This window comes from Pinus tabuliformis, chromosome 7 (genome assembly GCF_031772625.1).
Source record: "Pinus tabuliformis cultivar Carrire ecotype Pingquan chromosome 7, CPIR1, whole genome shotgun sequence".
NCBI lineage: Eukaryota > Viridiplantae > Streptophyta > Pinopsida > Pinales > Pinaceae > Pinus > Pinus tabuliformis.
Window position 1 is genome coordinate 915,227,074 of NC_142293.1, and position 24,198 is coordinate 915,251,271.

The 24,198-nt window shown below is 40.4% G+C and overlaps 1 protein-coding gene and 1 pseudogene across 3 annotated transcripts in view; both read left to right on the forward strand.

Annotated features, from left to right (window-relative positions):
* XLG3 (extra-large GTP-binding protein 3) overlaps positions 1-24,198 on the forward strand; it is a 206,562-nt gene that overhangs the window by 19,936 nt on the left and 162,428 nt on the right. The window lies entirely within an intron of this gene.
* Positions 14,709-16,116, forward strand: LOC149250645 (kinesin-like protein KIN-13B pseudogene; annotated as a pseudogene).

Sequence of the window (24,198 nt, forward strand, 5' to 3'; positions counted from 1 at the left end):
ATTCCAGCAACCACCAATTACAACTTATCTCGATTTCTATGCTTGAACTCCGCCTCGAAAATCGTGTGAATCAACAAATTGGCAAATAATTTTTTTTTCTAGCAACAAAACATCATTAAATGCTATACGACCTGCCTCGAAAATTGTGTCTAAAACATGCTATAAGGATTTGCCTTGGGATGCGTGCCAATAAATGTTGTTGCCTAGATTTGCTGTAATGTCTTCTTGTTGCTCTCCTTCACTTCCTCACTGCTTTGAAATTTTCTCTTTGCTCTCTCCTCTTTCTCTCAAATGCTCATGAAAGAATGAATTGATTTTTGTCTCTTCTCTTCTCCTTTTACTCTCTAAATGACCTTTTGGGTTACCCTAAGATCTAATGGCTGAGATTCATTTAGATCTAGGGGTGAGAATAAATGTGCATTTAATTCTCACTTTCTATTTTTTAACTCACCCACTTAAATAAAGACCCACTTAGCGTTTTATTTCCATAGTCACTTTTTCACTTTCGAATTCTTCATTGACTTTAATAAAGTCACCTTTAAATTAGAATGTAACTTTACCACTTATAAAGTCACTTTTAAATTAAATTGACTTTATCACTTATAAAGTCACTTTAGGAGAAAGGTACAAATAAATTTGGACACTTTTCCCTAGGCCAAAGTTCAAAGCCTTAGGGAACCACTTGTCCTCTGGTACCCAAATTTTAACACTCCCTCTTACCAAGGAAAGTGTTCCTCACCACTCCCATCTTGTCTCTGAAGTAGACGTGCTTGCCTCATGGTAAGGCTTTGGTGAAAATGTCTACTACCTGCTCATTTGTGGAAATGTACTCAAGCTTGACAACTCCCTTTTGGACATAGTTTCTAATGAAGTGATACTTGATCTCAATATGCTTTGACCTGTCATGAAAAATTGGATTCTCCGTGAGTTTTATGCAACTCTGCTTATCACCGTAAATTACTGAAGGTCTCAATGCCTGGCCAAATAGACCAAACAACATCTTGCGAAGCCATATGGCCTCACAACTAGCCAAACTAGCAGCCATATACTCTGCCTCAGCTGAGCTCAATGCAATTGAGTGTTGTTTCCGGTTGATCCATGACACAACTGCTGAACCCAACCCAAAACAATACCCGTAAGTATTCTTCCTATCTGGAGCACAACCTGCCCAATCTGAATCCATGTACCCTGCCAGTCTCACTCCATCACCCTGTCTATAATCCAGACCAAAATCCACACTCCCTGCAAGTAACGAAGAATGTGTTTTGCAGCCACCCAGTGCACTCTCCCAGGCTCACACATGAACTGACTCATAGTGTTAACTGCAAAACATATATTTGGTCGAGTGTTGACCAAATACATGAATTTACCAATTAGCTGTCTGTATAGAGTAGGATCCACCAACTCGGAATCAGAAGCGTGAAGCTTCTTCTAGTTAGTGATCATAGGTGTAGACATGGGTTTGCAGTCCTCCATGTGAAATCTGCTAAGAATATCCACAATGTACTTCCCTTATCCGAGGAAGAAATGCCTCTCCTCTTGCCACACCCCCAATCCCAAAAAATGATGCATCAAGCCAATATCCTTCATCTCAAACTCTGAAGCAAGATCTCTCTTGCCGCCCTCAATGAGTCTCTCTGCACCAGTGATGATCAAGTCATCAACATACAACACCAGAATGAGAGGCTCCTCGCCCACCACAATGAAGTACAGGTTCAGATCAACCTCACTCTTTGTGAAATCCAACTGTTGCAAATATGTATCAATTCTCGAGTACCAAGCTCTAGGAGCTTGGTTTAGGCTATAGAGTGCCTTTTTCAATCTGCATACATGGGACTCCTTCCCTTGCACCTCAAAGCCCTGCAGCTACTCAATATAAACCTCCTCCTGAATGAAGCCATTGAGAAATGCGGTCTTCACATCCATGTGGTGGATCTTCGAACCCATCTCTGCTGCAATCAATATAATGGAGGGAATAGATGTATACCAAGCTATGGGAGCGAAGGTCTCCTCATAGTCAACTCCCTCTACCTGTGAGAACACTCTCGCCACAAATCGAGCCTTGAACTTCTCGATGCTGCCATGTACAACATACTTTATCTTGTAGAGCCATCTGGAAGTAACAACTGATTTACCTTCAGGCCTCGGCACTACCTCCAAACATCATTCTTCATAATAGAAGAATACTCCTCTATCATGGCCTCTCTCCAGACCTGCTGGCTGGCTGCCTCCTCATAACTAGAAGGCTCAGAGTCAACAATGCTTGTTACTAATGCCATGTAACTACAGAACCGCTCAGGTGGTTTACTCTCTCTAACCTCTCTTTGGCCCAGCAACTGATGTGGCCTCACGCAAGGTATCTTGAAGCCACTTTCTTGAAGCCACTTGGGCTTCCTCTTCCTTGAGCATACTTCTCCCATCGAAGTGAAAGAATCCTCATCATCATCAGAAGCCTGAACTCCTGAAGGCCTGTCCACTGATCTCATGCCTGAATCTATGCTTGTAGATGTTGAAGTACCGTGCGAATTGTCCATTAGTGGACTACCCTGTGAACTGCTCTGCAGATTGCCCTGCATGTTGCTCGAAGAACCACCCACCTGACTCTGAGAGCCAGTGCTCACTGATGGACCTGACACTGTAATCGATGTACCTCCTGATCCCTGACCATTGGATCCCTGTGACTGACTCAATTTCCCCTGAGGGTTTGGTGACTCTGGATACTCTAACTCCCTTGACCTCCTGAAAGCTCTCTCCTCCTCGAACTTTACATCCTGCCTGACAACCACTTTCCTCTGCGCAGGAATATAAATCTGATAAGCTTTCGAGGTCTCGCTATAACCCACAAAGATTCCCTTGTCTGTATTGGGCTCTAGCTTGGTCCTATTCTCCTTGGGGACATAGGAATATGTAAGGCACCCAAAGATACGAAAGTGCCCAGCATCAAGCTTCTTCCCAGAAAAAGCCTCCTCCGGAGTCACATTCCCTAAGGCACGATGTGGACTCCTGTTCTGCAAGTACACAACAGTGTTGCATATCTCTGCCCACAAAAATAAAGGTAACCCCTGATCATGAAGCATGGCTTTTACAACCCCTACAATGGATTTGTTCTTCCTCTCCGCAACCCCAATCTGCTGGGGGTTGTAAGGAACTGTGAACTCCTTCCTAATGCCCGCCTCATCACAAAAATCAACAAACTCACCAAGGGTATACTCCCCTCCATTGTCCAACCTGAGGACCTTGATCTTCCTACCTGTGTGGGTCTCCACAAGAGTTTTGAACTCTTGAAACCGCTTGAAGACCTCACTCTTGGTCTTCAAGAAATATTTCCAGGTCTTCATGGAGTGGTCATCAATGAATAAAACATAGTACTCATAGCCACTCAAGGATACATGAGACATCTGACCACTCACATCGGTGTGAATCAAGTCAAGGATCCCGGTCGCTCTACAATCACTGCTGGGAAAAGGGGATCTGGCAAGCTTTCCCACAACACATCCTCTGCATACATCAAGGTGATCAGAATTGAAATCTGTCACAACAATGGTGATCTCTCGCAATGTACTCAAGGCCCCATGATACATGTGCCCCATCCTGCGGTGCCAAATCTCACACAACTCTGAACTGCTAGATCTATTGTCGGTACTGTCTCGGGTGCTGCTACTCAATGCCATGAGGGGCTGGAATGAGAACTTGTACACCTTGGCATGGCGCACACCAATCACTCTCGCTGAAGAAGCTGGAGTTCCTTTAGGATATATAGGCACCTGCCCTCTCCTGAACAACACATCATACCCTCTGTCCTCAAGTGCTGAGACAGATATCAAGTTCTTCTTCATTCTAGGCCTATGTTGCATGAAACTTCTAGGAACTCGACGTTTCAGGATGTACCAGTACCCGAAACTCCGAAACTTGACCAAAACGCGACCATAATGTAATCATATATGAGAGTTAATATAGACTTGGTTTTCCTTCCAAATTGTCATCTATGGGTCTTATTCCCTTTTTTCTTGCAAGATATTATGTTATTCACTTATATATAAGTTTATGTTTATATATATAAACATATATGACGTTTCAGATGATGTTTTCGCTGACGTTTCCATTTTTAGGAGGTGATGTTTCGAAATGTACCCGTTTCGGAAACTTCGAAACGTTTTGACGCTTCGTGCAACTTAATTCTAGGCACATATAGAACATCTGGCACTTTCAAGGGAGGTTTGGGTCCCCTATCAAATGTCAATATCCCCACACCAACTGCTCTAACCATGTTGTCATCACCAAGTACTACCTCCATATCAGTCTCATCCCCTGAAAGCTCTGAGAAGTACTCTCTGACTCCTGTCATGTGGCGGGAAGTGCCACTGTCAACATACCAAATGCTAGAAGATGCTCTGCTAGTAGTGGAGAGTGCACAGTCCCTCTGAACCTGTATGGCAAGTGATCCTACACTAATGGCCTCATAAGCTATGAACCCAAACTCCCGATCAAAGCTCTCTATCTCCGCAGACGCTGCCACGGGTTTGTCTCTCCCTTTCTTGTTCTTCTTCTTCGAACACACAACAACATAGTGTCCCAACTTTTGACAATTCCAACATTTGACTTTGGAATAGTCCTTCTCCTTGTTCTGCTGCTTGCCTTTACCTTTGCCTTTGCCTCCACTGTTGGAAGTGTGCTTATTTGCTCTGCCCTTCTTGCCTCTTGCTAACAATGCCACATTGTCATCCTCCTCCACCTGTTTGGCTGCCCCAAGATGGTTCTTTCTGATCTCATTTTGAATGCAATCATCCCACAACCTCTCCCATTCGTGAAGGTTTTCTCGTGCAACAACGCCATCCACAAATTCTCCCAAGTCTTGGGAAGAGCATTCAAAGCGATCCTCACCAACTCAGTGGGTGCAATGATCTCACCTACGGCTACCAACTCATCTCTCATTGAAGTGATCTTTGTGAGGTATGCTGTAGCACTGCGAGTCTTGGCCATTTTAATGGTCTTCAATTTCTCCTTTAGGACCATTTTTCTGTTTTCATTTGAGCTCTGGTAAAGACTGGTCAAGGCTGTCCACATCTCATGTGCATAAGTCTTTCCTCTCACATGAGGAATGACATAATCTTTGACTCTTTCTAGAATCAATCTTTTTGCCTTAGCATTCTTTTTGTTAAACTTTGCCAACTATACAGGGTCAGCGAGTACTACTACTGGGTTCTATGTGGTATTTACCATAATGCCCCAGACTTGTGCTTCCTCAAAGATGCTTTGGATTCTCTCTGTCCATGCACTGTAGTTGTTCTGCCCATCCAACCTGTCTTCAAATCTCAAACCCAAAGACATGTTTCACTATCCTTCCAAACTGAAATTTTCAAATCTTTGGTAAAGGTTTTTGTTTTCTGTGTAAAAATCAGCGTGCTGTAATTTTCACTTTGTTGTCCCAAACTGCACTTTTTAGCCAACCAAGCTCTGATACCATGAAGAATTTCAACTCCCACTCCGATTATCAGTTTTCCTTATCACTCCATGCATTTAGTTTTAAACCAAAGCATGATAAAAAATTCTAAAATTTGGAAATGACAATATTTTCTGAAAACACAAATTTAAAGATTTCACAACTCTGCTGAAATTGCAGAAATAAAACACAGCAAAATTATGACAACCACACATAGAAAATAACACAATGATTTTTGGTCAATGTGACCCTGTAAAATCCCCCTACAACTCTTGGGGAAAACCAATTTGAGAGCTCTTCTTTATTTCTGAAAATGCTTTTATAGAGAAACTGAGATACATAGTAAAAGTTATAGCAACCACAAATTACAACTTATCTCAATTTCCGTGCTTGAACTCTGCCTCGAGAATCATGCTAATCAACGCATTGCCAAAACATAATTTTTTCCAGCAATAAAAACATCATTATATGTTGTACACTCTGCGTCAAAAGTCGTGTGCGAAACCTGTTGTACGGATTGTATCGACTTCAATAGTATGATTGCCTCGAAAATCACGCCCAAAACCTGCCTCGAAATTCGTGCCCTTGCTGTTGTCCCTCTTCCTCAATTTCCGTGCCTTTCTCATGCTGTACAGTTTTGCCTTAGGATGCGGGCCAATAAATGCTGCTGCCCAGATTTGCTGAAATGTCTTCTTGCTGTTCTCCTTCACTTCATTGCTTAGAATTTTTCTCCTTGCTCTCTCTTCTCTTTCTCTCAAATGCACATGAAAGAATGCACTGATCTTTTTCTCTTCTCTTTTCCTTTTACTCTCTAAATGACCTTTTGGGTCACCCTAAGATCTAATGGCTGGGATTCATTTAGATCTAGGGATGAGAATGAATGTGCATTTAATTCTATCTTTCTATTTTTTAACTCACCCACTTAAATAAAGACCCACTTAGCCTTTTATTTCCATAGTCATTTTTTCACTTTCTATTTCTTCATTGACTTTAATAAAGTCACCTTCAAATTAGAATGTAACTTTACCACTTATAAAGTCACTTGTAAATTAAATTGACTTTTAAGAGAAAAGTACAAATAAATTTGGACACTTTTCCCTAGGCCAAAGATCAAAGCCTTAGGGAACCGCTTGTCCTCTGGCATCCAAATTTTAATAGGTGGTATACAACACATGTCCAAACAACTCACTGAAGAGCTTCCTTAAGCAGACAACTTCACAGGAGGCCATACTAGTAGCGATGTATTCGGCCTCGGCGGTGCTCAAGGCAACTGATTTCTGCTTCCTACTCATCTAGGATATCGAAGCAGAACCCAAAGGAAAACATCATCCAAAAGTGCTCTTGCGATCCACCACTCTGCCAGTCCAATCAACATTCGAATAACCATGCAACCCCACATCTCCGATAGTGTATCTCAATCCACAAGTGATTGTGCCCCGAAGATACCTCAGAAGATTCTTGGCACCAATCCAATGTATATGATGAGGCTCAACCATATATTGGCTCAATGTGTTAACTGCAAAACATATGTCTAGATGGGAGTTTACCAAGAACATCTGTGCTCCTATGAGTTGACGATACTCAAAAACATTTCCCAATTCAGGTCCAACAACACTACCACATAACTTCTTAAAGTTAAGTTCCATTGGAGTAGTCACAGGCTTGCAGTCCACCATCTCAAATCTTTCCAACATGTTCACGACATATTTCCTTTGAGAGAGGAAAATTTCACCCGGATTTTCCCAGACCCCCAACACTAGGAAATAATGCATTGGTCCTAGGTCCTTCATCTTAAATTCATAAGCCAACTCCCTCTTACATTTGGGAATGAGAGGGTCTGCACTTCCATCAACTCCATGCTTGATTTTGTAGAGCCACTTAGAGGTGACAACCGATTTGTCTTGGGGTCTAGGGATCACATCCCAGACATCATTCTTCATAATTGATTCATATTCTTCATTCATAGCATCCTTCCATACTTTATGTTTCACGACTTCTTCGAATGATGAAGGCTCATTTTAAATGATAGTGCTGATGGTGGTCAAATATCCTTGATACTTGTTTGCCTTCTTGCTTTCACGGAAGGTCCCCCTTAGTTCAATGTGTCTCTCAGCATCTTTGAGAGTCTCCCTAAGCCATGAGGTTTTCCTTTTGGAGGAGGAGGGCTCATGAGGAGGAGGATTAATAGGATCCATAGGTTCATCAACATCATGCATGGTTTCGTCTTCTTTTGTACCTTGATTTCTGGTATCAGCTTCTTTGTCCTTCCTTAGGATAGGAAGGTTGTTGATCTTCTTGATGGCCATATCTTCGTTGAAGGTGACATCATGACTTATCTCAACTTCCTTTTGACCATAAATTCTATATCCCTTAGAATTTTCACTATATCCCACAAAGATTCCTTTCTTCCCAGATGCACCCAATTTGCTTCTTTTCTCTTTCGGAACATGAAAATATACGGGATTTCCAAAAATTCTAAAATGAGAGACATCGGGTTTCTTACTAATGAACATTCCTTCGGGAGCCTTGGAGTCCAATGCTTGATGAGGACATCGGTTTTGAACATACACGGTGGTATTTGCAGCGTTAGCCCATAGGAACTTCGGAAGGCCTTGATCATGAACCATGGCATGAAGTGCTTCTACAAAAGAGCGATTCTTCCTTTCAACCACATCTTTCTGCTCAGGAGTGTATGGCGCTATAGTCTCCCTCTTAATGCCAATGTCTCTGCAATAATCTTGGAATTCATTGGATTTGTACTCGGTCCCATTATCAGTCCTCAATATCTTGATTTTCTTCTCGGATTGGTTTTCAATCAAGGCTTTGAAGTGTTAGAACCAGGTGAACACTTCATCCTTCTTTTTCAAGAAGTAGATCCAGGTCTTGCGAGAATAATCATCCGTAAAGGTGAGATAATATAAATATCCTCCCAAAGAGTTTACAGGCATCATACTAGATATGTCAGAGTGTATCAATTGCAATATATTTGTTGTCTTGCTATTACTTGAGGGGAATGGTCCCCTTGTAAGTTTTCCTTCGACACATCCCGAACATACACCTTCATGCTCTACTTTGAACTCGGGCATACCTGTCACCATCTGTCTCACATCAGGTAGGGCCTTATAATGAAGATGGGCAAACCTCTAGTGCCATAGTTCAGATTGTAGAGATGTGTCACAAGACATGGCTCCCAATGGACTTCCTCCAACTTGGGATGGGCTTACCCATACCTAGAGAATGATAGATAGTTATAATGGCTGGTGATGAGGCCTTCTTGGCTAGCTTTCTGTCTTTCTGGCTTAGTTAGAATGCTACTAAGGCTGGTAGCTCTGCAGGATGATCTACTGGTGCTACTGTAACTACTTGTGACACAAAGTGTCAACCCTGAACCCAAGAGTAAAAGCATCTTTAAAAATTCTTTTCCAAACACCTACCTTTCCATCGATGAATGCCACCTTGAATCCTTTGTCCTCCATGGCTGAAATGGACACCATGTTCTTCTTGAGATCAGGTACATATAGTACTTCTTGCAAATGAATAGTGTTACCTTGATTCATTGAAGGGTAACATTCCCTACTCCCTTCACGGGATAGGTGGCATCATCTCCAAGGATGATCCTCCAAGTTTGTCTCCTTTTCTATCAGATTAGAGAGGGCTTCCTTGTATCTGGTGAAGTGCCTTAACGCACCATTATCAATTAGCCAATTTCCTAAAGTGTCCGGAGGAGAGGCAGTGGAGAGGGCCGATATAAGATAACACTCTTTTTGCTTATTCTTAACAACATTTGATTCTTCATAACTGGAGTTCCTTGATTTCTTGGAGGGTCGATCATTTCCTTGATGTCTTGCATTCCTTTTTCCTTTGCCATTGGACCTGCCATTCCTTTGATAGTTGTAGTTGAAGTTGCCCCTGGAATGATTGTGATCATCATGATGTTATGTGTCCCTTCTATTTGGACACTCCCTTGCATAGTGGCCAAACTTATTGCAAACAAAGCACCTGCCCTTCCTTCCTCTCTTAGTTCCAGGCTATCCATGGAAATGACCTTTAGACCTTGCATTATTTCTCCTTTTGTCATGAGTGGAAAATGTAGTGGGGTTGCTTCTATTAGAAGGCATTTCTTGCTCCACCATTCTTGTTTCTTCTTGATTGCATCTCGACATCAATTTTTCATACCCTGGAATTCGATCATTGTTGAGGACAGTGGTTCTAAATACATACCACTCAGGTGGGAGTCCTCCAAGGCAGTAAGAGTAAGTTCCCTGTCAAGAATGACTTCTCCAATCGAGAGTAGATCATTCTTGATCTCAGTAATCCTCAAGAAATAGGATTGAATATGTTCGTGGTGCAGGGTCCCCGGCATATAACCATCCTTAGTCAAATTGATGCCAGGGTAGCACCCGCACATATACCCACAGTATGCATTCAACACAATGATGCATCTACAACTGTCCCAGGATATTTAACTCAACGAAGGAGTCAAATCTACAGACCATAAATGGTCAAGTGGGCCTCTTATACAGTTCCTTTATAACGGAACTTAAATCACCCTGTTGTAACCCTCTATCGGGACTATAATAAATCTTCAGAACCACAGTCCATATATATAACTTTCCATATGCTTTGGTTTCACATATATTAACACAAAACACTATCGGCGCTAATGTCTTGGTGAAATCCTTGCATAAAGGAATTCCACGCAAATACGCCTTATTCCTCCTTTATACGGTTCTGCACAGAACCCGAGGCTAAAACCTCATCGCAATTGGCCTTTGCATAGTTCCGCGGTCTTTACACATATACACCACCCCCCTTCTCCGACTCCGATCTTTGACTATCGGAGCGATAACACATGCTTTATGTTAAAAGGCCCACACCATATAACTATCAGAAATATTAACTATTCGAGAATACAAAGGAAATTCCCCTCCGAACCACATACTCTGGATTTCAAAAAGTATATACCTGCAACTATACTCTTGTCGGGTTTGCCTCCTTTACGCTGCCTTCGCGCTTTCCGATAGCCCGACCTCCCGCTGCGCCAAACTCCGATGGATCTGAGCTCCGATATTTTGATAATTGCTATCGGATATCGCTCGCCCACCCGTATCTGACTCCTCCCACTTTAAACCTCCGACTACCCAATCGCCGATTGGGTTTGTCGGCGATATCGCCACATCGCTCGTCGGAGTATCATTGGTTTTGTAATCGCCGTCCCTTGCACCTCTGAAATGCGATTGCGATTTCAATCGTAGCCGTTGATCTTTGAAGATCCAACGGCTACTGAGTATCAATTCTGGACTTCTCCGCTCGTCCCTTTTACTTGGAAAGTTACGCTGTTTCTTCAATTTCTTGGCGATCTGGCTTCTTTAAAGGTTCCGGCCTTCTGCTCATTCGCAACTTGCTCTTCCTTCTGAGCTTAAACTCCTCACACTTCTTTGATCTCCATCCTTCTTGCAGAGCTCTAATGGATTCAATGATCCATTTCGATTCTTCTGAACCACTCCGTCCCTCTGCGCCCTTCAGAATTCTGCCTGCAACATGCAGAGCCTACGAATTCATAGTAAATCATTCATGAAATACGTCACTATTCTGACACAGTCAGGAAATAACTCTGGATCTATTAATGTAAAAATAAAGATTACATTTGAGACTCCTTGGTCTCGCTCACACACATACACAAGCCAGATTCTACTATTGGTGGCCTCCTCCCTCTTGAACGGGTAGGTTCACTATTTATAAGAATGCATTGGATTGGATCATTGGAGGATTCGATCACTCCTCTAACAAAAGCCCTAAAGCTCTCCGCATGCATATATATGTGGCAGAGTTTATCCACTCCATCTTTTCTCTATTTTAAAACAGAAAAGTCTCCCTATCAGCTCAATGGTCTATATCTACTCTAATTAATTCGTAAAAGCTCTCTCTTCCTCCTAGAGAGTTGGATTTGACTTCTACCACTCATGTTCTCATTTATTTATTTTGAGAGCATTTACATATTCTCCCGTTATCTAATAAAATTACACTTAAAAGCCTAAATATTACATTGACTTGAGACTTAGGAAAACTATTTTCTAAAATGCATGACCCTCTTTGTCTACTATTTACAACGATTTTCCTTGGGTTGAATGCTCCTACATCACTTCGTCCTTGCCCTTCTTAATATCCTTCAACTTATTCTTGAGAAATCGAATATTATTAGCATTACTAACCTTGAACATGCCGACCAACCCGTCGTAGATCTCCTTGGAGGTCTTCAATTCAGATATTTAGGCCACTAGATGCTTGTCAATTGAATCCCTGATAATCTTCTTTGCTTTGACTTTAGCCCTATTGTACTTGGTCTTCGCAGCAACCGGTTCATTTCAAGGAGGTTCAGGGATTTTACCTTGCACATAGTCCATCACTTCTTTTTCTTCCAAGGTCAAATCAAGAGACATCTTCCATCCATGATAGTCAGATTTATCATGGAGCTTGTCTTCAGCCAGGAAGTAGGATGAGGAACCCATTGAACCTTTTGTCCTTGTCCAACTGTCTTTGGTGATTGCTCTTTCACTCTTTCTTGGGCTTTGTCTTCACTTCAACTTTGATACCACGTTAATTTTAGGCAACAATGGTATGTTCTATGCTTTAGAGCAATTTTACTTCAATTTCTTTATTAGCCCAGTATTAATATTCATATTAGCAATCACATCAACATGATAGTAAAATGTAGATAGAACATATAGAACATAAACATAAATAGTAGAAGACAAGCCAAGACAAGAGGACACAAGATGTGGCACCAGTGAGGGACAAACCCCAATGTGGGGAAACCATTGATCAAATCTTCTTTTAGTCTTCAATAGTTAAGCAGAGAGAGATAATATAATTTACAAATCTGATAATTTATAACAGCAGCGAAAGAGCCCTAACCAGAAAAGTCAACAGGGCAGATTTGACCCTCAGCAAATCGGTCAACTTCAGTCAACTTTGGACTCCAAACAACAAGATAAAACAACCCTCAAAACAGTGAAACTCAACCTAGTCAAAGTCTGGTCAAACAACCCACTTGCAGTCAGTGCTAGCTACAGCCAACGATGGCCAACAGTCAACGTTTAGCCTCGATTTCTATTCCTTGAAATGCGGCTTGCCTAAACAGAGATAACCCTCACAAAAATGTAGTCAAAGGAGGTCAACACATGCTGGTCAATGCTTGGTCAAACTGTCCAGAAATTTGGTTTCCTGAAATTTTGGCCTCTTGAAATTTCGGCCTCCTGAAATTTCAGTCTCCTGAAATTTTGGTTGGAAGCCATTGCTACAAAAAAAATAAAAAAAAAACAAATCTGTAAAGAAAAAACGTTTTTCACATTTTTGGCAGCATAAACCCTCAAAAAATTGAAGAAATAGTAGGAAAAAACTAAGAAAATGAATGCTTCTTACCCAAATTATTTTTTTTGTAGCTGAAGCTACCCCAAAATGCCAAAAAAACCAAGAGAAATATGGCTGTAGTTGAGCCAAAATCCAAGAATGCCATAGCTGGAAACTCTGCACTCCAAATCTTCTGCTGAAATCTGTTTCTGTTGTTACTGAAATGCCCTTTGCTCATTGTTGAAAACGCCCTAGCTGAAACCCCCTGCTCTCTTCCTCTCTTCTCCTTTTGCTAAAATCATTTGTCTCGAAGAGAAATGACTTACTCAATTGTGTGATGAGAGAATGAGGCGAGAGTCTTTTTTATAACTTGATAGAGGCATCTAGAAGCATCCAGAAGATACTTTAGTCGCCCAATAAAAAATTAGAAGCAAAAAAAATAAATAAATGAAAAAGTCAAGTTTTATCTGGAAACTCTCTCGAACAGCTTGGAAACTCGTTTCCAGCCATACTGGCTCGTTTCACCAACGTGAAACGAGCCAGTATGGCCGGAAACGAGTTTACAAGCTGTACGGTACGCGTTTCCTTGTTTCCATTTCGTTTCCGGCCGGAAACAGACCCCTGGGCAACGTTTCCTGCAACTTAGATGGAAAGGTAAGGCTTGCTCTTGCACATTGTCTGAATGAAGTTTTAAGGGTTACAACTCCTGAAATCCCTTACAAGGAGAATATAATGCAGGAAATTAGGGAGCTCCAAAATTCTTTGGAAGAAATGCAACTTGAATTAGATGTAGCTAAAACACTTGCATTAAAAGAGGAAGAGGCAAATATGGTTCTTCGAAATAAACTTGAGCTTGCTGCCAATCGAAGCTCAAGCTTGAAGGAAAGTTATGACATGACAAGAAAAACCCAGTCTCTTAAGGTTTCAGTAGCAAGCACACACAAAGAATCAATGATGTCTCAAAATGAAGATGATGATGATAAGCGAGGAGCATTGACCTGTTTGATTGCATGTGCTATTGTTCAGAGAAGCCTCCAATTTTGAAATTTCCATGCACAAGCCCTAGTGTCACTCTTGTTGATTGCTAGAAACAAATCATATTTTATGGAAACTAGTGTCTGTGGTTCAAGTCATCCAGTACAACAATTTTTTATTATATCTGTAGTTATGATGTGCAGTTTGTGCAACTGAACATGACAAAGGGAGGGAAAACACTGTGGAAATAGCAACGAATAAAAGAAGAATCAAAGCCTGATCCAAAGCATCATGACAAGTGCATGAGTAGCCATAGAGATCAGAGCAAGCAAAACTATGAAAGCAAAATTGATGACTTGTCTCATCAGGTTGGTACGGGTGCACATGAGTAGAATAAAGGGGAAGAAAACACAGAATGGGATGCAAAATCTACAGTTGAGCAAACATGAAAAAGAGAAGAGGATGAGTCCCAGAGGCAAAGAAAAACCTCGAAAGGGTGTGAATTAATGAGAATGTGGATTCAATTGGTTTTTATCAGATTGATGATGTGCAATGAGGTAGCAAGTGACAAGCTAACAAAATGAGGGTTCTATTATACAATGGCATGCTAAGAGGTGTCCCTAGTGATAGAGAGAATGTTGGTGCAAGGAGCAAGATCAAAGTTGTTGTTCATAAAAGGCCTCTCAGTAAAAAGGAGATTTCTTAGAAAGGAAATGATATTATAACCATTGAACCAAATCATATTTCTCTTACAGTTCATGATACTAAGCTTAAGGTGGACTTGACGACATATGTTGAGAAACATGAATTTGTTTTTAATGCAATGATAAATGACCAAGTGTCTAATGATGAAATGTACAGAGTGAATTTCGAGCCCATTGTTCCAACAATATTTCAATAGGCTAAAGCAACATGCTTTGTAGGTAGCGGAAAGACTTTTACCATGTAGCCCTTGCCATTGACGACATCCCAGGACGTTTTGAGATTGATGGACCAAGTTTACAAAAATCGTGAATATCAATTGTGATTTAGTTTCTTTGAAATTTATGGTGGCAAGCCTTATGATCCACTGAGTGAAAGGATGAAGCTTTACATGAGAGAAGGTGGCAAACAACAAGTCTATTTGTGGGCATGCAAGAGGTCGTAGTATTTGGTGTGGAGTTTATTGAGGATTTGATTGAAAAAGGAAATGCTTATAGGAGCACTAGCACAACACGTTCTCATGCAACTCTTCAACTTGTCATGAAAAGATTAGTTGATGGAAAAAATTCAAAGCTTTCTCGTTTGGTTGGGAAGCTCTCATTCATAGATTTTGTTGAGTGTGGCGCTGATATCGCAGATGATGATCAACAAACAAGAATGGGAGGAGCAAAGATCAATAAGAGCTTGCTTGCTTAGAAAGAATGCATACATGCTCTAGATAATGGTCAAGTTCACATTCCATTTAGTGGGAGCAAGCTAACGAAAGTACTATGAGATTCAATTGTTGGTGACTCGCACACTATCATGATATCTTGTGTTTCTCCAAATTCGGGCTCTTATGAACACACCCTCAACATACTAAGATATGTTGTCAGGGTTAAGAGTCTTTCAAGGACTAGTAGGTCAAAGAAGGATATGAGCTTTCCTGCTACAACATTGGGAGAGTCATTTATTGCTCCATTGACTCTACCATTGTCGTGATCACTACTTTCACAACACACTTTTGAAACCAATAGCTTGGATTTTCAAAGTGATTGCAATAGATTTGGCTAGCATAAACAGTCAAATGGTGAGACTTACTAGCATTTTATAATGGATCATGGTCCTCCAAGTGGACGAGATTATAGCCACCCATATTTAGCCTATGCAGATCCATGAATGAACAATAATAATGTTGTTGGGTTTGATCCTTGCACCGTTGAGGAGTTGCAGGAGCAAGACAAGCAAGTTCCTTTCCAATCTAGGAGGAAGGGAAAAGTTGATAGACATTACAATTAGAGTCCGATAGAGGAAGCAATAAAGATGAATAATATGTCGCTATTGATAAGAGGCATAGAAATGATTTTGATGCAATTCATACAATATCAAAGTTTAGGAATGCAACAGGTTCAGATATGGATATTTTGGATCCCGATGAGGAGCTTGATGCCATACTTAAGGAAAAGGAGGATCTTGTGGTTGCTCATATTGTTATAGAAGAAATGGAGATGTTGTCTGAAGTAGATCAACCAAGCAACCAGATATGTAAATACATTTCCAATTTGAGTGATGTTATTGGAGAATCTGAGGACTTGTTTGAATCAACTTTTTGGGTCAATGAAAATCAATTTTTATTAAGCTATTATTTGGAAATATGTCTTGCAATCTGAAAAATTGCTTCATATTTTGCTAATGGATATTGGGTCAGTTTCTGGGATATCAAGGAGGCATAAAGACAATGAGATATATATTGGTTTTACGAGCTTCCTTACCCTTGGCATTATCTATCACTGCAACCTAGACATGGAAAAACCAAAGTTCGTAGTTTTTAGAGAGACTGTTGTTCCAGACTTTGATCAAACAGAGTTTGAGGCTGAACGGTTTTCATAACTAGCAAGGATGGAACTCAAATATCAATGTTCATTGTACCTAAGGAAGACATCGCTCTTGATGGTCCTCATCCATCTCGATTATATGGTTATGGGGGCTTTAACATTAACATCTTCCCCAAACTCCAGTGTTGGTCACTTGTCATTTCAAGGCATTTAGGGGCAATTTTCTCAGTCCTTGGAGAAGAGCCAGGGACCGATACATCACTTGTTTGAATGAAGATGGATGGAGTGGAAGTGATCAGAGGAAGGAATATGGATCATTTGAGAGGTTCTCATTCTTGAAACCTATAAGAGAGAAGAACAACTTCATAAACCTTGGGGACTGGGGTCATAATATTGGTGTGCTGACCCTGCAATTGCTTGAGGACAAGTAATGTCAGGAGGGGGGGACTATAATTGAATTACTAAGGGAGGACGAAGTAGCCTATCCAACCCCATAGGCTATAGTCAATTATAAAGGGGGAAACCCATTATTCAATGTTTTTGGGGTAATATTGGGTAAATTGGGGTAATTGGAGAGAAACTTGTGAAAGAAGCCAAATTTCGGGGAAAGTGGATAGAACTTGTTAGCCCCTCAAATAAAAATTGGGAAAAGAGACCCTAAAGGGAATCTATATATAAGAGAGGAGAAATCATCTTCTCATCATGGATTGTTGATATTTATAATTTGTGAGCCGAGGCTTTGGGTGTTTTAAGACTCCTTTTCATTGATTGGTTTTGGCGGTTGTTAAAACTGTGATGTTCTATGTTGTAACAATTACTTATTCCAAAATTTCCCTTTTTTTGCAATATTAATTAAGCAATTGTAGATAAAACATAAACCAAAGGCACAATTGAAGACAACCAAGAACAAGATAAGACACAGAGAATTTAGGTCCAATGACCTGGGCAAAACCCACAAGGGGGAAACCCAACTAGATTCTTCTTCTATTGGATATCAATTGTTTGACAGAGATACAAATTACAATGAGAGATCAAGAGAATGAGTAAGTTCACCCAAATCTGAACAAGCTGTAGCATGAAGATCACTGGTAGTAGCAGGCTGTAGCTGATGCAAACACTGAATCAACCTTCATGTTCTGCTCTTATTCTCCAAGTCTCTCTTTCTCACAATCTTCGTCAAGTCTCTCCATCTCTCTCTCAAGCTCGAATCCTTCTTTCACAATGCACAAGTAGTGGGGAGATGAGATGATATGAGATACAAGCAAAACATTCTGGTCATAAAGGAGTAATATTCATGCCTTGAGGAAGACAATAACATATGCCATTTAGGGTGTTGTACCCCCCTCTGTTTTTCCTAAAATTGTTGTATTGCAGAGGATTTTGGTTCATGAGATCAAAAAGTGTTTTGAGCTCTAGATAAAAAATAAAGGAGAAAGAAAAAGCAAAAAGAGCACAAAAGGATGGAACGTCAGCGTCACTTTTAATTTTAAATGGTTAAATACTGACTACTTACTGGGAAGATCCCCATCCATCCTGGAGCGACCTCACCCTTAGAGAGGCTCCGACGGGGTAGCAAGCACGACAATTAAGCCAATGCTTGCCCTCAGAAAATCAGAGTCAATAAAGCACACTCTTCAGATCAACGACTACGATGAATTCCAAGGGAGTCGAGCTTCGTCTCCAAGCTCACCCAAGCACCCCTTTGGAGGAAAATAGATGGGCCCTCCATTCGTCGTGCCAGTGTGGTGACTACGTCTGTTGTTGGGACCACTGCCAGGCGAGCGTGAAACCATTTGATGCATCACCCTCCTCCCTTGCTTTCCACCCAATCCGACTCTGTTACGTGTCTCCTCCACGTCACCTCTTCCTTTTCCCACCCATAAACCCTTGTAAATCGACCATTGAAACTCAAATTGATTTATTTCAAATTGTTTCTTGCTGCTCCATCTGTTCACAACTTTGTTCGCTCCACTGTTCGCTACTGCATCCGATTACTAGATAATCCACAGATTATTTGTCCTTGCACAAATTGTCATCATGCTTAAATTGAAGAAAGACTCACCAAAAACCCCGAAAACCTCAACAGCCAAAACCCCCGGGCCACCTGGAACCCTTCATGGACACATAGGGGGAAATTCATGACTCTTTCTGCCCTCTAAACCTATCAGACCTCCGTTTCAACCTCTATGGCCGCTATCTGGACAAGGAAGATCCCTTTCGAGTTGTCGAGTCAAGACTGTACCACCTAGTTACTTACCCCGACTATATACCCTTTCCTAGAGTTTGTGTCCCGGCGTATGGCCACCTTCATTGAAGATAAAAACTGTTGTATTTCATCCACCGGAGAGAAAATCTTGGAAGTCATCTCCAAATTGATACACAACGCCTTTGTTTATCCAAAATCCCCAAATTTGGATAAATTTATAGAGACCACACTTTTCTATGATTATAATGGGCTCTCAACAGGGGAGAAACATGTCTTTCTTCAACTAATTCTGGCTCCAAATACACAACTGCCTGCTAATTCAAAAGCTTTTTTCCATTTCCTTATTTTTAGAAACTATGCAACCTAATTTGTCTATTATCCTACTGCTGTTTGGTGAGGATGAGACAACAAATGTCTCCAAGACAACCTTGGGCTCTTAGGCACTAATCTTCCATAGGTGATCATCTTTAAAGCTTATTTCTCTCACGATTTAGCCATCAAAAGAATTCAATATCTTTCCCACAACTGTGCTGGTGTGTCCTCTAGAAGCCCTCCAAATTTCACGAAATTCCGACAGTGGGATCTTGAGATATCTCAAACCCTAGCTCGAAGATCAATTCTTGCCCTTGGTTTCCCATTGGCTAGTAACCTCATTAGGATCATAACATTAAATTATCAAAATAATATATATATATATATATATATATATATATATTTTTTTTTTTGATCCTCTTCCCTTCACTAATTAGGTCAAGTACATTCTTGGTTGATAACTCCATACCCTTGACCATATTTTGGGTCCACTTGGCCTTTTGTGGTTGTGCAACTTGCTGATTCTAATTTCACAAAGATCACATAAAAGCCAAGTCTCCACAAAGACCCCTAGGTCTAGGAACCATCTTGGCAAAGCATACTCTCATAACCTATCCCTTCCTAGAGAGCCCATCACCTTGCTTCCAAAGCAAGCAAGCCATACAATTGAGTTTCTCTTGTGAAGAAGCCTTAGGAATCACCTTTCGTCATTTTCATTGACATATCCATTATTGTGATTCCTCTCATATCGGGTCTCCTCCCATCAGTGAAAGTCTGTAAAGAGTAGGGAGCCTTAGTTAAGGTGATAGTGGGCTATCGTTCCATTGTTGTGCTTGACATGGTAGTTGTTCCATAGGATCTCCTCCTAGGACCCCTGCTAGTTTGAGCGGTAACAATGACCAAATAGTTGTAGTATGCAATCAATAATGCAAACATGCACTGTCATGTAATGGTTACCCTTGCTAGCTTCAAGGGTGGGGGAATCAATTTACAATCTAGGTCATAATGTAGGTGAATAACTCCAAAGGTATGATATTCTAAAAATAGCACCACACCTTAAACTAAATGTTAACTCTCCCATAATCGAAGTCTAATTGATGTGTAAAAATACCTGTTGGAGGCTCAAGTAGGGTGAATTGTCATGGGTCAATTATGGTAAATGAGGAATGACCACAAGAAGGTGCGAGGAAGCTTCCTCCACATGTGCAACCTGTTGTTGCTCAGATTGCACAGACACTGTGACAACGACTCAGGTTGGGGGCTGTCACACTGATCCCTGACCTCTCCGTTCTAGCTCTCTCCCAACCACAAACTATGGGGGGTAGTCCCTATGGACATATGAATATGAAAGCCAGGTTGGTAACCAACAAGTCCGGGAGACACAATTGAATGGCCTAGCTACTTAATTTTTGCTATGGGGGGCAGTCCCTATGGAAATACAAATATGAAAGACAAGTTGACAACCAATGAGTCCGGGGACATGATTGAATGGCTTAGCTACTTAGTTAATTTTAGCAAGACTTAAGGGTTAGATTACTTTTGAATATGAGACCAATGCCTTATGGAGTCAATTTCTTGCTTATTACCAATTAGATGCCAAGTAACTGGATGAACAATCGCTGCTTAGATGCTTAACTGTCCTAGATGAAGTGCAAATGCAAAATCTTGGTTGATTTTAAGTTAGATGCCTATTCTAAATGTAACCTTCTTCTTAACTGTTTTGGAACTAGTCTCTAGAGTAGGTTGTGGGATGGAAGCCAATAGGAAGCAAGCAAAGGCTTGATTAACAATACCTCCCCCTGTGTTCCAACCACTCGATGTCTTCGGCGCTACAGAGATTGTGGCTCTGATGACTGCAAGGTCATCGTGTTAACCACTAAATAGGTGTGAAGTCCCTCAAGCTAAATTGACAAAGGGTGGTGCTAAATGTTTGTAAACCAAGCTTACGGTTGGAGGTAATTTATTAAGTGCAAGACTAGCTTAGAGTGATATGCAAGGATTGTGAGTGTTGTCAGATTGTTTAAGTTGCTTAAGTATTTAATTATGGCTTGATTTTAAGTTATATTAACAAGTAATTATCAATAAGATATAATCTTAATGACAAGAAAGTGTGCCAAGTCACCAAGTGCCAATAAGATACAATAGATACCCACAATATACAATTGTTCAACAATTACGGGATGTGCTAGAATCCCATAATAACTTATCCAATGATAATTGAAGCACTTAGAAAGATTTAACCAAAATACCAACGATTTGCTATCACAAGATTGTCAATGTTCTTACTTCAATTAAAAGCTTCCAAAATATTTCAATGAGATAAATGTCAATATTACAACAGAGATGCTCAATGTTACTTAACACCAATTCAAATAGATTGGAAGCCTTTTAGTAAAGAACACTTATATGCCAAGATATTAAATCACAACCAATTAGATTGCAAGTGTTTTTAGCCAATATTCTTCAATGATTAGACAAGATAAAATGATTATTAGGAGATGCTTCTAACCCAAAGTGACCAAATTCACAAATTCACCTAAGAGATAACACAATGATGTTCAATTATGGATTAAGTGCTTATATGAGTGGATTTAGTGTAAAGTCAATGGTCTTATGAAAAAGAGCTTACAAAAGACAAGCAAGTGTTGGATGATTCCAAATAACCAATGCTTAGCAACCCTCTCCACAATAGTACTTAAAATCTCTTAGACAAGTACCAATTAGAATGTAAAGCAATAAGAGCACTTATGTAACTTGTATTCCAATGTCTAGATAGATTTATGACAGCAGTAAGTTAATTATGTTTAGAGCATTCCTAGATACAAAGTAAGATGTCCAATGCAAGCAGTAGAAGCCTAAATGCCAAATAAACTTTGCCAACACAAGATCTTGATTACTTTAGCTCTCTTATGGTGCACTTTTCACTGTTATATCAGATCTGATCACACCTTGTATGCAGAGATAACAGTCATTAAAACAACTAGATCTATGCCAAGAAATTAATGCCCAAGTTGCTTAAGTGACTTGACAATGTCTGTGGTGTCTTAGATATGATTTTTATGTCACTTTGAAATGCCTTTTATCACTGTCATGGATTATTTAACTTGCTAAAGTACAACAGTGAAATGAGCAAGGGTTTAGCGGTCAAACCAAAGGGTCTAGGCCTCGAAGATCACTTGCCCAACTTGTCAAAATTTTCTTCAATGGTTGGAACACCTGCAAACACCAATTCTTGTGCCAAATACCTGTGCAAAACGCACTAAAATTCTGTCCAGAAGTCAAATGACCAATCAGAGATGGAGAGAGGACTAATGAGGCAATGAAGAGGTTGGATGAGGGGGTCATGATTGTAGTGCATTTCTGTTTCAGAAACGCATACCCGTTTCCCCGCATCAAGCAACTTAGCTTGGAGGTGGTACTTGTTGCTTACTTCACCTCGGTGGTCATCTTTTCCTTTGAGTAAAGTGCAAGCACCTTGGGGAATTTCTTTCACTATCTAAGAGGGGCACAAATGGGAGGCCTTGATAGAAGTAGAGTGTCCCCATACTTCCATTCTTAATGCATGCCATCTATCCCTAAACCGTTGTCTTCTCTTTTGTTTGGTTGTCAATTGCTCATACAGGTTCCTTGCTTACCTCATCCTATGAGAAGAGGAGCTTGGAAAATGCCCAGACGTTGATGCAATTATACAGAGAAAGAAATTAAAAGCATATGCCAATTGATAAATGCAAAAAGGTGGCAAGGGATGAATGATGATTAAAAGCCAAGTAACATGAGCTCTGCCCCGTCATGTGAGGCCATCAGCCTAGTCCTATGCACATATGCCTATTGAAGTTAAAGGGACTTAAAGAAAACATACCAATCGCTATGAGCAATGAATTTCCCATCTAGAAAGGGGATTGAAATGAAATCAATGAAAACTTGCTAAGCAAGCCACATCAAAGTAAAGGGAAAAGCTAATTAAAGGGTGGAAAAAGTAGTCTAGAGGAAAGGGTGACTCAATTAATGCAAGCACTCCCTCCACAAAGGCGCTCATGGATGATTGTTTTGCATAACCCATGTATAAGACTATGGCACATTTCATGAAGTACACCTCAGATCATGTCACTTATCACAGACACCTATTGATTGAAGGGTTAACTTAGGAACTGCACCTTGCCCTAGGGTTGGGAGCACCTAATAGGGGCATTTGATGATCCTCCCATAGCTAAATATGACAACTTGTATAAGGTCTTAAGCTAATGGGAAGTTTGAAGATGATACTTTGTGTGATATTCTTATGTGGTTTTAGCCTTGAATATGGTCCACTTTTTATGCTTCAATGACTCTTGTGTCCATGCTAGTTGATCTTACTTGATTCCTTGAGCTTGTACTTGTTGATGGTCAGGACATGTTTATGGTTCTTTGGAGGATGTTGATGATGCTTCTGCTACAGTTCATGGATGATGATTGCACATTCTTTGTAGTGCATTCCACTTCACCTTGGACATTTCACACTTGATGATTAGCATTTGGGCATGATGATGACTTGGCATGCACCTAGAGACACTCCAACCCCAACATCTTGGATGTTTCCCATTGGAACTTGCCCCTAGAATCCTAGATGATGATGTGGTGCCCTATTGCATGGCATGGGCTGGAGGAGGATGACATTGGGCTTGAGAGGGTACCTTTTGATGATGGGACATGACTTTGACGAGGAGACATATCCCTTGGACAATTTATTGCACCTTTTGATGGAGAGATCTGTCTTTTGCGGACGATGTCACCCTTTTTAGGTCTCTACACTTATATATGCAGCCTTTTTGATCGACATGTCTCTTGGGAGATTTTATAGTGTGGACGGTTCTCTTTCATTGATTATTATTGGTGAACTTTGATGATACATGCTACCAAATGTGATTTCTCTTTCTTTAATTTTTTTTTTTTATTGTTGATGGATTAGGGCTATTAAATATGCACCATGGTTATGTTGTTATTTCTATCTCTTAATTCTCCTAGAACAAAATTTACATCAAATTCATTTGAGGTGACCTACGTTTAGCTCCCTCCCTTTATTTGTCTGAGGAAATAGAAGGTTGCTAGGGGTTAGGATTAAGGGACACAAGTTAGTATCCCTTGATCTATTTGAACCCATATCCATCTCTTTTCTCTTTAAATCCATATCCTTCTCTTTTCTTCGAAGGATTTGTTACTCCATTCTGTTTTCCCTAGATTGATAAGGCACTAGTCTTATCTATGTGTCAATCCTTCAACCCTAAAATTAATTTTTACTTGTTCAGGGTAAATTAGGATTTAATTACTACAAAATCATACATTTTCAGCATTTATTGTCTTGGATGTTATTTTCCTATGGTAAGGGTTTGTTAGGAATAAATTCGAAAATCCAAAAGTCTCAT